Raw genomic sequence first — 15,474 nt, 5'->3', positions numbered from 1 at the left:
GAGCTTCCGTAGCTTCAGACAATATTTTTTCTAGTTGTAAAAAAAAGGTGACACATTATAGATGGTACCTCATAGGTTACAGAATTATAGCGGAAAACCGGCGCGCAAAGCAGCATTGTTATTATTTTGCAGAAAAAAAACTCTTAAATATAAATATCGAATCACTGACTCAGCAGATTAATCTTAATAATATTTCCAAGGTGTTAAAAACAAATAAAGGCTTCAGATGTTGGAACTACCTCTGAAAAGCATTTTTTTTTATTTCAAAAAGCTCACAAGGTTGTGAATGAAATAGTAAAACTTGTAAATGATAATTATAATTACTCTGTAAAAGTGTCCCCATTAGAAAAATTGTATTTTAATGAATATTTTATTTTTAGTTTATCTTTTAATGGATGATATTGCTTTTTGCTAATTCAATTTAATTTTATTTCACACCACTGAATTTAAATGGTTCAAAAGTTCATAAAAAAATGCCAATCTGTTTCAGTTCTCCCTGGGCAAGGGGTATCGCCAACCAATCACAGCCCAACGCGTGGAGGTAGCGGGTTCGAACATCAGAACCTCCTACATCAGAATGCCTTCCCTCGGTATTTTGTTAGTAGTCTGGGCAGACTATTTAAAAATTGAACCAGTTGTGCATATGACCCGAAATTCTGTATTAAAAGTTCGCTCGTTGCAGTTGAGGCCTTGCGAACCTCTATCTTGACTGAGAGAAATTTACCATATACATTTGAGAATTGAATTTGTAATGGTTGCCAAGTAAATTAGACAAACCAATAATATTCATAAATTAAACAAATTTTTTGACGTATATTCTCTACCACTTTTTTAATTTTACAAGTGTTTTTATATATAATAGCTCTTAGGTAAACTTGTTAATTCCATCGACATCATTACAGGCGCCCACTGGCATTACCTCAGGTGAAGAAGTCAATTGTCCGCTTCGCGGACAGGAACTTTGTTCTCTACTCCAGTTCAAGTTTAAACTTGTTTACATTCGTAGTGGCCGGATCAGACTAAATAGGAAAAACCGTGGTAAGGCTTTCAATTATAGGAGACGTAGGTTCACATTCCGATGTTACCCTGGATGTAAGGCTCCTATACCATCAGAGCTGACCTATCAAGCAATATTGAAGCAAACAAGTTCGCAAGCTAACGTTATGTTAGTATCAGTTATGTTATTACAGAGATGCCAACTGCCGTGGACACTCCAAAATAATTTAAAAAACGGTAAATAACAACGAAGTAAATTTTGCAAATAGATGACAATATTTGCTTGCTTTTTAAAATGTAAAGCATGTAATAAGTACTATAAAGTGGTGAATTATATAAGCCTACACATTGTTTAGAAATAGTGGTGGATTAAAATCTACTAAATCGAACTTATTAAACCAAGAATTACAATTAATAAACTACCACTTGAAAATATTTATTCGCTGTGCTTATGTTAACTCTTTGCTCCAACACTAAATGATAAGTCGGCCTGTCTAATTCAGGGGCTTTACCTGGATGTATCATCATGCTGTCATTTTACTTGATAAAGGTCTATTATGTTATTGGGCACACAAGCCTCCGACACTATGTTGCACCAATAAACTATAAATTCAGTTTCCATGTGGTGAAGCTTTTAAAAATGATTTTAAAAAAATAATCTGAAAGCTTTAATATTTTATTGTATACCACTGTATAAAAAGTTTTTCAAAAGACGTATTATTTTATAGCCCTGTATAATTGCAGAAGATTCTAAATAAATCAAAAAAAGTCAAGAAATACTTTGTTCTGGTAATATTCCGGATAATCAGTTCCATGCAAATTCAGATGAAATATTAAAAATATATCTTAGATTGTACAGTAAGGCTAAAAAGATATGATAAGAGAAAAATCAATACAAGAAAGGAAGAAACATAAATTTTAATGTCACATTTAGAATTACAATTACTTTTAGTACGATTGGAAAACCGCAGACGTGCACCATTTTAACTCCGCACGTGAGCCATTTTGAATTAATCCGTGACTTGTAATCTGCGAAAGATTAGTTGAAACAACGGAACGACGAAATTGTATTATTTTTGATTAATGGTTAATTTTTTTTACTTATTTGAATAATATTTAATTAATAATTTTATACATTTTCTCCTTGCGAAAGTAATTGTGTATCATCATTAAATCTTATACCTTTTTTTAAAGAAACTTAGGCACCAAATTAGATGTTAATTTTTAAATTATATAAAATGTCGTCTACGCTAGAAGTTCTCAATTTTTTTTCTCTTTTTATTGAACTTATAACTATCAATCTTTTTTTCTTGTGAAATCCAGACTTTATGAATAAAATATGATGAGTATGGTCAAAATAATGGAAATACTTCTATAATAACTCTACGTAAACAATTTCTCTTTTATCAGCAAATCCTTTCCTTTTTTTAAAGAAATTTAAGTTCCAGTTTAGATGCTAATTTTTAAATAAAATAAAAAATTGTCTACGATAAAGGTTCCCAATTTTTTTCTTCCATTTTTTATTGAATTTATAACTATCAACCTTCTTCCGATGAAATCCAGACCTTATAAATAAAATATGATAGGCATGGTCAAAATAATGGAAATACTTCTATAACTCTACGTAAACAATCTCTCTTTTAATAGCAAGTCTTTTGGAAAATTTTACTGCGGGAAAGCATTGAAAAAATCATTCTTGAAGTTGTCATTTTTCCATTTCAATATTCGGATAGACCAATATGAGTATTAGAAGGTCATAATTTTTTTCTAGTTTTAATATTAACAATTTTATTATCATTCCATCGGACTACAATATTTATATAAAAATGTGTTTTTAAATACAGTGGTATTGAAAAAGGAGAATAAATTTTTAACTTTCTATGTTTATTTTTGTTCTTGCAAAAATTCGAACGACCACATTAAAATTAACAAAATTTCTGAATAACTCGAAGCATGATTTTTCATATCGTGCCAACAGTTTTAGTATTTAAAATCTTCCAAAAACGTTTGCTTCGAAAAGAAAGATAGTTTATATAGAGTTAGTATAAAAGTGCAGCCATTATTTTGATCAACCCATGTTTAAAAATAATTTTGATCATGTTAATCAATAAAATTTTATTTTATTTTAAAAAGATTTAATGAAAGCAAAGTAACAATTTTCATGGCCTTATCATTCATAATCTTAAACTGAAGATTTATCTAGTGTTTTAATGACTTTGATTTTATATATATATATATATATATATATATATATATATATATATACACTGGTTATCATAAATTAAGGAAAAATCACAAAAATAGCGATAACTCTTTCAAAAGTAAGCCAAACCGTGCAAAATTTGCATATGTTGTCCACTAAGAGTAGCTGAGTAAAATTGCAATATGCAAATTAGTGGCGCTGCACTCGGCTTACGTCATCTGCCTGGAGCATAAAAGTCCAAGTTTGAGAGAAAGCACACAAATTTTACTGTGATTGCGACATTGAAAATCTGAGATAGCCAATTCGTAATAATGACCTCTAGGCATCATTTGCCTGAAGAACTACGATGGAGAGCCATCGGGAGACTAGAGGCAGGGCAGAGTCAATCAGAAGTGGCCAGATGGCTAAATGTGAGTCCATCTGTGGTTCATAGACTTTGGAGGCAATTTCAAACCACAGATTCGGCATCTAGGAGGTTCAGTCAAGGACGGCCAACTGTTACGACCAGTGCCGATGACCGATATTTGACATTAAGTGCACGCAGGAATAGAACCGCTACTCCGACACATCTTAGATCCTCTCTTGCTGCAGCCACCGGAAGGTTGGTGTCAACGTCAACTGTGCGCAGAAAGCTCCACGAAGGTGGTCTGTATGCGAGACGACCAGCCATTTGCGTGCCGCTCACATCACGCCATAGGAGAGACCGTTTGCAGTGGGCCCGACAACATGTCCACTGGACGTCAGATCAATGGAGGCCTGTTCTCTTTACGGATGAGTCCAGGTTTAGTCTAGAAAGTGACAGTAGACGTTATTTGATATGGAGAGAACCTGGGACCCGTTATCATCCATCAAACATCCGTGAAAGAGATGCATACGGAAGAGGCAGTGTCTGTGTTTGGGGAGGCATATCCTTAGGAGGGCGCACATACCTCCATGTCTTTCCAAGGGGAACCGTGAATGCTCAGGTTTATCGAGACAACATCCTTGATGCTTATGTGCGCCCATATGCCGGGGCAATTGGTGATTGCTTCCTGTTACAGGACGATAATGCAAGACCACACAGAGCTCGCATTGTTGATGATTATCTTCAACAGGAAACAATTACTCGCATGGAGTGGCCAGCTCGATCCCCGGACTTGAATCCTATCGAGCACGTTTGGGATGCTCTAGGGAGGGGTGTATCTGCCATCAATCCGCCCCCTCAGACCCTTGCCACGCTTGCAACTGCTTTACAAGAGCAATGGCTCTCACTTCCTATTGAACTGATAGACCGCATAATTGAAAGCATCACACATCGCTGTTTGTGCTGTATTGCTTCTAGAGGCAATCATATTCCATATTAAAGGTACTTTTTCTATTGCAAACCGATACTTCCAATTTGTTTATTTTATACATGTGCTAATTTCTATACTACTATTAATGTCTGATAATTTCTTTTTATGTTGTTTAATACCTTACTATGTGTTGTATATTGTGGGTAAGTTTCATAAAATTCCATGTGTAATTTCTTGAGTTATCGCGATTTTTGTGAATTTTCCTTAATTTATGATAACCAGTGTATATACATACATAAGAAACATGTTATAAACCTATAACAGCATAAACATAATAAACATTAATCATCGATTGCGAAGTCTTCCATGTTGTCCAGGTAGTTTCTTGTCGGAGAGGCAGGTGCGGCTGGTGAGTTTCTCTTGTTCAGGACTTCCTTCAATACGACGTTTCGGGTATGGGTTGGATTCTCAGGAGGCAGCAGGACCTTCAACGCACTTTGACGCTTGACTCTTGAAAACGCGACGTAGAGCATTCCGTGCACGAAGACCGTCGTGAGGAGAAGCACGCCGACGAATTCGAGTGTTTGGCCTTGTGACTTGTGTATCGTAATGGCGAATGCTGGAGTAACTGGGAATTGGTGCCGTTGCATAGTTGCGGCAAGCTGTGATTTGCTGGAGTCGAGCGTGATCCTTGGAAGGTGTACTTGTCGGCCTGCGTGTTCACCGATGATGATCTTAGCCTTGATGATGTTGTTGCAAAGTTCGGTGACTATCAATCGTGTTCCGTTGCACATTCCTTCAGAGACGTTCAAGTTTCGGAGAAGCATGATGATGGCGTTCTTCTTGAGCTTCAGATTGTGTGGAGGCAAGTCGGCGATGTTGATCGAGTTCAGAAATTCAGGCGCGAATTGAATTCCCCCTTCATGTTGATCCTTTACCGAGTCGAAACTTGTGTATGTCTTCTCTTCGCCTCCGGCGTATTTCTCGGCTTGAATTTCACGCTGATGGCTCTTTATCCACTGTATGCGATCTCTTTCGACGCGAATGTAAGTGTCGAACACGTATTGCTGGAGTAAACTTCGGCTGTTCAAATCCACCTTGCGGGTCTTGAGTCGGGCGCTTTGCCAGGTTGATCTTGTGATGGACTTGACCGCCGGCGATAAACGCGTAGATTCCATGTTGATTGACGGTTCTGTCGTCGTCGACTTTGAATGAGGCAAGTGCAAAGCAGGCGTCGATGTTGCGGATCCTTCTGTGGAATTCTTCCGATAGGCGGTGTTGTCGTGCAAATAGAAGCGCTAATTCGTTTGGAAATTCGGGCATTGGTAGTTTGATTCTTCCATGTAAGCAGTAGTCGCCAAATGAATCTACGTGTATTTTGTTCACTCTTTCTTCTGGGAAATGCAAAACGCCATCGTGGATGCAAGCGACGTTAAATGGACCAAGACTTTGATATTCCACGTCGGAAGTTGCAGTATTTTTGTAGGTTGACGCAGGCCGAGATTTCGCAGCTCTACGGAGTCTTTCATTACGGCGGCGTTGTTCCTCTAGGCGAATGTTGCGGCCTCTCATTGTTTCGTTTTTTCGTCTGCGTCTTTCATAATCGCGGTATTTTACTCGTTGAGATGCATTAAGTTCCATCAATAAATCCGACATTCGTTCCTTGCCACGCTGCTTGACTGCTCTTGTCGGGCGCAACGGCGTTATCATCGGGTCTTGGATGTTCAAAGCGTGCATATTGGTCGAAGATGTGAAAGATGCGGCTTCAGATGGTCCCGACATGTTCAATTGGTCACTGTTCACAACGAATTCGTAAATTTGCTTCCGTTCATCCACTTCTTGAAAATTCTTGTCCAGGAAAAGGCGTCGACGAGAGAGGTATTATCGAGCATAAAAGACGATGTAAACTCCGCAGGAAGACGCGTCATCTTGGTGGTTGTAAGCGTTGCGAGGTTTCATGATGCATCCTTTCGGCGTTTCATTCGTAACAACGGTATTCAAAACGAGTCGCAGTATTTTTCTCAAAACAGCATCGATGGGCAGCGGGTTGTCGACTGGATCGCAGACTAATAGTTGACGTTCTCCATAGCTTGCTTCGTAAATTCCTAGCATCCAGTGCTCGCCTCTATCCATTTGAGCTCTCTTGTGAATGGGAATGAGTAGCACGTCGAATCCTTGTTGAACGCCGTATAGATAGTTGGAAGCCTTGTTTTGGTCGCTGATATCGTTGAGAAGAGTCATTCCTTCATAAGCGCCATCCGCTGTTGCAACGTAGAAGCGTGCGACAAATTCAGGGTGAAGTACGGCAACTTTGACGGTCGGGTAAGCTTGTTCGGCGTAATGGAGAAGCATTCTGACAATGACGGTATCTTCTAGTTGTCCATTTGTGGGTAGAATTGAGTTGATCGCTTGCTGTTCCAAAATTCCGGCTCCTTGAAGAATTTCATGTAGAGGTGCGTTCTGCATGTTGAAAATGTAGCTTGAAATCTGATGAATGTTGAAATGTTGGACTTTGTTGACGGTGATTTTAACACAAAAGTTAAACTTTTCTCCACTTTGATAAATGTAAACTAATGCGAACCTTACAATTAAATTATTAATTCTTTCGTATATTATTGGTTTAAGTTGTCGAAAATTAATATTTCAATTGTAAGGTTTGCATTAGCATACATTTATGAGAGTGGAGAAAAGTATCTATAGCCATTATGGCGAACTTATAAAGTTTGAAAATATCCTATCTGTAACTCCGAATTGCTCGACCGTAGCGCTTCAAAACCGGCGCCAATCGATTCCTCGTGGCCAAAAACCCCAGACCCCCAAGTTTACCGGAGTTTATTAATTCTGGGGCGATTTTCGACTTGGCAACCATTCCTCGTATTATAGTATAAGATATATGTATGTATATATTGAATAAAGAAAAAAAATATTAATAATAACACTGCGGAACATTCTTTTTTGCACGAGATTTTTGAGCTTTTGTTAGATATTTACACGCGCGTTGCTCACTTAAAATCTGCAAACCGTTTTCTTCTACAAGAAGCTTTTTTTTTCTGTTTATTAGTATACTCTCAACCAGAATTTTAAAAAATTTACACCTATGAATTTTCGGTATTCCAACTTCTATACTACGTATAAAGTGGTAGGAAGTGGGCCATAATACATTTCACTTTTTGACGCGTTTTCTTCAGGTCATATGTTAACTGTCCTAAGTGTTATTTTCAGAGGAGCAGATTAGTGTATAAATAAGTACATAAACCTCTACATTATTTATAAACTTATGCGTTCAGACAAAAAATAAACGAAACCGAAAATACCGCTTTGAAAAATCAGATTTGATTTAAAACTAATTTCAGACCCACATCCCAAATTGGTAGGTTCAAGTATTTATATAAATGCAACTAAAAATCTGTTTTTTGCTGTAATTGATTTAATGTATATGTTTTAGCTTGTTTTTTCTACCAAGGCATGCAAATTATTCAAACATATATATCAGGTGGCGATGTTGTTTTACCCTTTCACACTTCATATTAACCATCCTTCGCTGGGATTCGAACTCGAGTCACCTTATTGAGAGTTGAGCTCTCTATCCCATGACTCGCATATCGTTAATCGACAAACTAACTAGTGAATTTGTTGAAAGAGGAATTGGAGCAGCTTAACCTAATGGCAGAGTTTACTCCATTCAACGCTTAATTTTCAATCACATTATACTTTATAAATTGTTACTCATTGTATAAAAAATATATAAATAATACTAAATAAAATCGTAGTTCTAAACGAACACAATTCAAATACACAGTAACAGTTCTAACTCTTTTTCGAGATCCTTAATTTCCATAAAAGAAAAAGTAGATGACAAGTAAATTGATGCGTTCGCTCTGCTATCTCAAGAGTCATAAAACAACGTAAATGGTTTTTCAACTTTTTAAAAAAAGATATACTTTGATTTGATATATAGGCAAACAGAATCGATTCATCAGGTGTCTATCGACCATAGCGAATCTAAAATGTATATATTGCAGAACTTCGTGATATCTATAAATTTGCATATTATTTATGCTGCCAAATATTTTGCAAATGCTTACGTCGGAAGAATTATTGGGTAACAGGTAATAAAACTCTCTTCGTAGGCGCATGTCACAAATGTTTTAAGCAATAAATATTTTTGGTTATCATTGTATAGATAACAATCCTTGATTTGGAAATGCAGCAATATAAATCAATTTTTTTTTCTTCTTTACATAAGGAAATATAAATTTTTGAGAGTGAAGATCAAAAAGTATGAACAACATGAAATCAAATATGCCTTGAATCGTTTGTAGAACTCTTTTAAATTTGTTTAATGGGTACAGCACGGATATATGATAGATAATAATTAAAAAATCTAATACTTCGTAAATTTCAAAAGTATGTTTTCTCTTAGTTACTCACGGCTATTTGCAGCTTAAATTGCATATGTTTTTGATCTTGTTATTTCATGCGATTCCGTGATTATATTAATTAATATATATTTAACTTATTTAAATAAAATGGTGAAAAATAATTTTAAATTAAATGTATTATATCAAAAATTAAAACACAAAGTTTGCTGCCACAAAGAAAACTTTTGCTGCCACAAAGCGGAACAAATTGGCATATTTCTGATACCTTCGAATGTTTTATCAAAAAAAGATTATTTGTCCCTTAGAGAAGAAAATCTGACGCAGAGTAATATTTATTAATAAGTAGTAAAAGTATCAGTAATTATATTAAATGAGTTCTAATCATCATATATAATGCTTTTGCTTTTTTTATTTTTTAACGATAATTTTTAATAATTACTTATTCATAATCATAAATAAGAAAAAAAATACATTCCGCTTAAATTGAAACCAATCTCATCTTATTAAATGAAAATAATGACTTCTAATTAAACTTTATAATAAAACAATTACTGTCAACAGTCGAAGCTTTTTGAAATAAACCTTTCCTTGTAAAAAGAATTCACTCTTTAGAAAAACAATTTCTTGAGGTAATTAATTTTGCGAAAAATAATTATTTTTAATTATCCCGAATAGGATTTATTGCCATATTCATTTTATATCGTTTACTATTTTTATAAGAATAAATATTTTTATCAATGTTGAAAGTTCATATCTGAATAGTTATGAATAAGTCATAAGTTCATGATTAACATGACATCTAATCAAAACTGTCTGTTAAAATATATTTTGATTGACGTAAAAACATAGCACAGCATATCAAATAATGAAACCCGCATATCATTTTGAGATATAATATTTCAATTAAATTTAATAAGTTTCATAGTATATAGGCAGCTGAATAAATAATTTATTTCAAGTTAAGTTATAATTAAAAACTTGACTTATTTATATACCTATTTTTGAAAAACAAAAATACTTTGGAAATAGTAATATATGTTTTGATTAAAAAGACAGAGTATTTGCATATTTTAGTATTTTCTGTTTTTGATAATTTAAATTTTTTCGAATAGTCTGTTAAATTGGAGTCGAATTTTTATATAAAACCACAATTCAATTTTAAGCACAATATTTCACTTAAATATGGAAATGAGGAGGGCAAAATAATTAAATATTCAGCTAAAAATGACAGCAAAAAAGTCTTGGAGAAGTTAGGCAATAAAGTCTTACAGAGTTTTTTTTTCCAATCTTCCGCAAACAGAAAATTAAAAAATGCTGAGATAAATTTCTCATTTAGTAATGCAAAAGAAAGAAAAACAAATGATTTTTCATGTAGACTTATTTTCGGAACTTCTCTTTAATTTAACCAGCATCTTTATTTTTCTTTCCGACTCTCCATTTGTAGATTGAGTTCATTAAAAAAGCCTTATTTTCTTATACAAAATTTAAAAAAAAAAAGACTTTCGTAAAATAAAATGAATTTCCGCTCGTAAATTCCGTTTATCTGAATATTTTTTCTCCGTTATATAAATAAAAGAAAATGCGTTGTGTCACTAAAAAACAGCTGAAGTTCTCTTAAAATACAGGCCAACAAAATCAATCGTAGAAGGAAATATAATTTTTAACTGATTAGATTCATAAATATAATTAAGACTGATAGATTTAATAATTTAAGTATTTATGAAATGAACTTGGCAACACAACAATTTTTATGTTTGCCCTGACTCTTTACATTTAACAAACAAATATTTAATTTACGAAATTAACTCCCTTGTGACACATCAAATTCCTTATATTAAACAATGACTTACAATAATATATCATTCTTATTTTTAAAATTATTAACTTTTTCTAGAATGTAGAAACTAGAGTTGACGTTCGTTAAAGCATGCTTTTTTACTCCTAATCCTCGGCTCCCTTGCATACTCCAACCTAATTATTTTTAAGAAGCTGTTGCAAAGAAAGAATTTGTGTACTTGAAAAGACGCTAATACTATTTTAATAAGAACGCTACTTTAACCCTTTCGCGCCGACTGTCACAAATATGTGACAGCATAAAACCGTATCAATCAGGGTAAAAATATAAAACTGGTAATCAAAGTATTTCTTTAGCAGTTTATTTGTGGGCGGAGTTATGATTGTTTGATTTATTTAATTCACCATTACTTTGTTCAAAATAAAACTACTTAGTTATACTTTGAATTAACATTGATTTTATATATGATTAAACTAACAATAATTAAAGTAAAAGCAAAGTAAGTCTGTCAAATCAGCAACGACTACAGTTAAGTTACCGTTTTTTATTTAATTACAACTTGATTCTGATTTTGTACGAATGCTTTTCTGAATCACCCGTCCCCAAGGGGTTAAGAAATATCATAATTCTATTTTAATAAATAAACAGCAATTTCTGGATAAGTATTGCTGAGGATCTCGATAAAAAAGGTTTGTGTATATATAATTTTTTTTCTTATATCTCCATATTGAAAATTTTAAAGGCCGCCGTCACTTTTCTTTACAAAAAACTTAACTGACTTTAACTTTGACTTCTTTAACTTTGCCTTTTGTTTTTCTGCGCAAAAACTATTATGTATGTCGAAAATGTTAATGTAGAAAAGATATGTAGAAGATATGTAGAGAGATATGTAGAGAAATGTTATGAGGTAAATATGAAATTCTATAAATTAATATTCAATAATTATTTTGAGAATTATTAGCTGTTCTGTTGGAATCAATCCCTGCTAGTATTTATTGGACTCAAAATTAATATTCAATAATAATTATAATAATTAATTATTCAATAATTAATCAAAATTAATATTTAATAATAATTATAATTAATATTCAATAATAATTATAATTAATATTCAATAATAATTGTAATTAATATTCAATATAATTATAATAATTAGTAATTAATATTCAATAATAACTATAATAATTATAATTAATATTCAATAATAATTATAATAATTATAATTAATATTCAATAATAGTTATAATAATTATAATTAATATTCAATATTAATTATATAAATTATTATTCAATAATTATTGGGAGAATTATCAGCTGTTAAATTGTTGGCATCCCTGCTAGTATTTATTGGACTGTTTAAGGAATATCAATTGATTAAGTTTGCATAAAATTAGGACTTATAAATCTTTAAAAATCATCATCGAAAATTAATAACTCTAGCATAAATTACAGCGTTTATCCTCCCGGACACGAAAGGACCTCATTCAATACAGCTTCAAAACTATGAGCAGATTTCATGATATATTCAAATAATATTCTTATAGCATTTTATTGAAATTTTGAGTTTTGAGAGTCATTTTTTTTTGTATTTTACACGACGAATACAGAGATGCCAACTGCTCCGGACAAGCCAAAATAATTAATAAAACGGTAGATAACTACAAAGCAAATTTTGCAAATATTTGACTATTTTTGCTTGCTTTTTAAATGGTATAGAATGGCATACGTACTACAAAGCGGTGAATTATATAAGCCTACGAATTATTTAGAAATAGTGGTGGAAGAAAAATCTACTAAATTGAATTTATTAAATTAAGAATCACAACTGATAAACTACCACTTTAAAATATATATTTGCTGTCCGGAGCAAGTTGGCATCTCTGCGAATATATACGCAATACCCTCCTCAATAGAGATTTGGTCTGACGTGTAAGGACGTCAAACGCGCTTAACAAGTTACAACAATGTTAAAATTTTATCTTGTGTTTTATAATCGATTCGCAACAACAACGTAGTTCGAGGAATAATTAAAAAAAAAGAAACAGTAATGAATATGGTAATTCTTTATAAACTATGCAAATCCAAATCGAGAAGTACAGTAATTTATCTTTAATAATATTTCACGGTTACTTCTTAAATAATTCGATCAATATATGGAATAAATTTCTCAAATCGTGACAATTTCTGCCTAATCTAGAAACCTCGCGCAATTTATTTCCCAAGAAAGTGTAAGAAAATTAAAAAAAATAAATGTCGAAAAATATATCACGCAACCATAATTGATTGGAAAAATACATGACTCGGAATGTAATTTATTTTTATCGACCGCAATTGTTCTAGAATGAACGAAAATCCAAATCGCCCTTCACTAATAGCAAGAAATTAACATCCAATATTCCACCTCCGACCACGAAAGAACTAAAGGTCGAACAATGTTCGACAAATGATTGAGATCGTCCACTTCATCAACATAATGCGTGAAAATGTATTGGATGAAGTGGTAGAACCACCTGCAAGAATTATGGTTTTTATTTCCATAATGATCTGGAATAAATCAAAGCTTGAGATCGAAACGAGAAGGCGGATAGGAAATCTTCCCACCATTGTGTTTTTTTTTAACTAATTGTCTTTCGATTTCTTTGCTGTCGAAATTCGCTGCTGTTTTATAAGTCTTAAGTGCTTAGATTTATTTAATCGTGTCATATTGCAATTCCGATTCCCTAAATACATAGATTTATTTATCATTCCTATTATTTAAACTATAAGAACCAGTTACAAACTTTCAACGTTCAATTATTTTCACTTAGTAATTTTGTGGAGTACGGAGTTTCTAACCTATCTAAAACGCCACTTTTTATTGATTATTCATATTTATGAAGATAACTTAAATATTAACTATTTGTTCTTTTAATTATTTTCTAATTCACTGAAATTAATACTATATTTTATTATTATTCCATTCGGCAAAAATAATACCTAAAAGTTTAAATTTTCTCATTTTGTCTTTTATAATTTGCTATAACTTCTTTCTTTTCCATTGCAGCAAACTTCTTGTTAAAACTTTTCTCTGTCCCAGTTTCTATATGAGATTTAAAAGCTGAATTGATGTGATTTAAATCGTTATGGACATTATTAACGATTCCGGTAGAAATAAAAAAAAATTTCAAATAATTTAAATATTTTTCCTTTTAATCAATACCAGCTGTTATTTAGTTTTTTATAATAAATGATTGCTAAAAAGTGCAATTAACTAAATTTAAAATGAAATCTTAATCAAAATTAAGAGCAATTAATGAAATTGAAAAATATTTAAAATTGCTATTTAATTTTTGAAATTCTAAGTTAAATAAAAAAAAATGTGTTTGTCAGTAAGAATATAAAATATGTTTTGAAGCCAATAAATTCACCTAAACAGCATTAATATTTATGGAAGAATGTTACATTTTATCAAAACTCTTTAATTTTGTCTATAATCGTCTTATCGATATGACAAAAATAATGATAAAAGCTATTTAATTTATATAAATTCACTATGGTTAGAATAGAATACATGGATATTTATAATGTTGTATGGTGGATATTTTTTGTATATATATTATATATAAAAGTATATATTATATGTAAAAGGGAAACATAAATATGTATTTTACTAATTATTTCAAAGCTATTAAAATTGTATTCAATTTTATTCTCTAATAGTTATAAATTCAAATATCGTCAATAAAATTTATATTTATTAGTCATTAATAGAGCCCGGATTTTGATGACCTAAAAAATCTCAACTAATGCCCTTAAAAAGTGCAAAAAATGCCCTTAAGAAGGGCAAAAAATGCCCTTAAAAATGCAAAAATTGCGCAAAAAATGCCTTAAATAAAGTAAAAATATTGAATTAAAAAAATGTTTTGCTCTTTAAAATTATTATGAGTCATTTAAAAAATATAAAACAATGCAATACTTGTTCTACGCTCATTAAAGTTTGAAAAATATGTTTTATATCCTAAAATAACAAAAAAAGGAAAATATATTGACACCAAAATATTTTTATTTTGTATAGAAACTTTAATGGATATAACAACTTCCATCTCATAATATTACTAAATATCAGAATTACATTGGATTATTAAATGTTTTTCGATAATTTGAAATGTAAACGAGCGTCTCTTGTCTGAAAGTAAATTTTCATTCCTGCAGAAGCTTCTTTCAACGTCTACTGATGTTATAGGCGTGTACTTGAAAAAGACGGTCTCACCTACTGACAATTCTTCTTCAATTTGAAAAGATTTTGCTTCACCTGTTAATATCCTATAGATTTTCTTCATTGTTTGGAAGCCAGTGTAATAATGAAAATTGATAAAAAATAATAAAAATTGGAAAAACTAACAGAAAACTTTAAAAAATGCATTAAAATGCAAAATACGCCCAAAAATTTAAAGAAAAATGCCCTATAAGTCTAAAAAAATGCTCTAAAAGACAAAAAATGTCCAAAAATGCAAAAAATGCAAAAAAATGCAAATGTCATCAAAATCCGGGCCTTAGTCATTAATAATGTTAATAACATATCTTTAAAGAGGAAAATACTTGTCATAATCATTAGCTTATTGAAGTAGACACGTTATTCTTTCATAAAATAAGACAAAGCAATTCAAATTTATTTTCAATATAGTAATTTAAAAATTTATTTAAAACTAAAATGGCACCTGACGCCCGGTGTCTGAGCGGTAGCTCTTTGCGCTGTCTTGCCACAGGTCCTTGGTTCGATCCTCGGGCCGGGCAAGGTTGACTCAGCCTTTCATCCCTTCAGTGGGAGTACCAAGCATGCTTGGG

The 15,474-nt window shown here is 32.0% G+C and overlaps 1 protein-coding gene across 1 annotated transcript in view; it reads right to left on the bottom strand.

Moving 5' to 3' along the window:
- Window positions 1-15,474, bottom strand: part of LOC107444752 (monocarboxylate transporter 10) — a 274,874-nt gene that overhangs the window by 224,942 nt on the left and 34,458 nt on the right. The gene's annotated exons all lie outside the window — the stretch shown is intronic.

Source organism: Parasteatoda tepidariorum, chromosome 5 (genome assembly GCF_982258835.1).
Source record: "Parasteatoda tepidariorum strain Cologne lab strain chromosome 5, Ptep-v5.0, whole genome shotgun sequence".
NCBI classification, from domain to species: Eukaryota; Metazoa; Arthropoda; class Arachnida; order Araneae; family Theridiidae; genus Parasteatoda; species Parasteatoda tepidariorum.
This window is presented reverse-complemented; position numbering and strand designations above follow the sequence as displayed.